Genomic DNA, 1,925 nt, shown 5'->3' with positions numbered 1-1,925 from the left:
TGGTCCGCGGCGCCAAGTCCCTGGCGCACACACCCTAAGGCGCGCTCACCCCTGAGCAGCTCGCGGCCACAAAACCCGCCCGGGACAGGGGCTGGTGGGGAAGCAGGACGACCGCTCCGGGTTCTTGGAGTCTCTGCCCATCTTTCCCTTTCCTTCCAGGGCTTAGCCCTGGGGACGCACGACCCCACTTCCTACCTCACAAATATATGTGTGTGTGGGTCAGTGGCGGGTGGGGTGTCAGAGGAAGCACCTAGGTCTCCCATTACCTATGGCCCACCCCCGCCAACCCCAACAGCCAGGCCAGAGGGGTGTCAGTGAAGAAGGCAGCCTCTAGGACAGAGTGTTCCCTGCCTTGCTCCCCTGAACCCCCAGGGGGTAAAATAAGTGGTATGAGTGTGGGTGGATTTTTCTGCCTGCGTGTGTGAAGGTCTCCATGCTTGTGTGTGGCCCAGTGGCCCCCCACCCTGCCCACCCCCGTGTCTGGCACCCTGTGCCTAGCATCCATGCCAGGGCTCTGCCAGGCACTGGGAATTGGTGCCAGTACCTGGCTGCAGGCTTGATGCTGAAAGAAGTAGGTGCAGCCCTCGGCCGACGGGTCCCTGCTTCCCGTGGGCCTCCAGGCCATGCTCAGTGCCTCATCCCTGCCCTCCCAAGGTCCTGGGAGGTTGTGGACTCCCTGTCACACCTCCTAGCCCTGTTGCTCATTCTCTCGTAGGTGTCCAGGCTCTGCCAGGGTTTCAGGGCAATGCCTCCTCCAGTGCTCTCTCTGCCACCAGACACAGCCCCCTGGTGGGCCAGGGAAATCTGGGGGGTGCTGGGAGCCAGACCCACCTAAAGGGAGAGGCTCTGGGTGGAGGACCAATTTGCCCCAAGTCACTCCTGTGCCTCCACCTATCCATCCTCCTAAGGACGGATGACAGGCAAGCCCCGGCCCTGGGAGGCAGGACTTGAATGAAGAGGGTGTGTGTGCCTGACCTTGGGTACACGACCTTGTGTGCCTGTGTTTGTAAGCACTTGTGTCCATGGGACTCTGTGGCTTGTCCAGGCCATTTGGTTGTGTCACTCCCTATACCGTGACCCTGTGTGTGCAAGTGAGTACGTTTGTGTGTGTTGTGTGTGTTTCTGGTAACTCTGTCCTTCAGTCTGAGTCATCCTGCCTCTAGAAACTCAGGGAAACATTCCTTTTCCAAAGTCACTGACTCCTGTTGCGGTGAATGTATGGCCCAGGCTCAGAGACAGACACAGCGCTCCTGGCCTGACTTCCTGATTTGAGCTGTAGAGCTTGGATTGGCCAGACCCCCCAGCTTTAGCCACCCCACCAAGAGTCTGGCTGTGGTTTCTCCAGCCTCAGTCCATTGGAGCCTTCCCCTTGAATTGGGGAAGGGAGTAGAAGCTGAGATGAGGGTCCTGGGGAGCCTTCAAGGTCAAGGTGACACAGATAGAACTAGCACTTGCTAAAGCAGGAGTTGAAGAGTAGGGGGATGGGGCAGGAAGGCAAGATAAGGACAGAGACAGAAGCAGGGTCCTACACTGTCCTGGGAAGGAACTGCAAAGGCCACGATGGGGAGAGAGACTTGCTGGGAGGCGATGTTGGGATTTGCGTTTAGCTGAAGAGTATAACGTGGTTAGGATGAGGAAGGGGGTATTTCCAGCTCAGCTTCTGGAACCTCATGCCACCTCAGGCAGAGCCATTAGTCTTATGGGATTTGGATCTTGGTGGGACTGGACCATCTGCCACATTTTTATGTAAACTCCCCCCGCCCATTCATCCTACTTCCTAGCCCAGACCTCCTCCCTCCCAGAACCTATGCTCCAGCTCCTGTGGCCTCCTCAGCCACTGACCCCTTATCCCTCATTAGGTGGAGACGTTCTAGAAGTACAGGGTGGTTAGGGCAGTCATGGCTGGGAGAAGCTGGCCCAGCCCT

This window comes from Mandrillus leucophaeus, unplaced genomic scaffold (genome assembly GCF_000951045.1).
Source record: "Mandrillus leucophaeus isolate KB7577 unplaced genomic scaffold, Mleu.le_1.0 Scaffold522, whole genome shotgun sequence".
Classification (NCBI taxonomy): Eukaryota; Metazoa; Chordata; class Mammalia; order Primates; family Cercopithecidae; genus Mandrillus; species Mandrillus leucophaeus.
The sequence above is the reverse complement of the archived record's forward strand: the minus strand, read 5'-3'. Positions refer to the sequence as shown.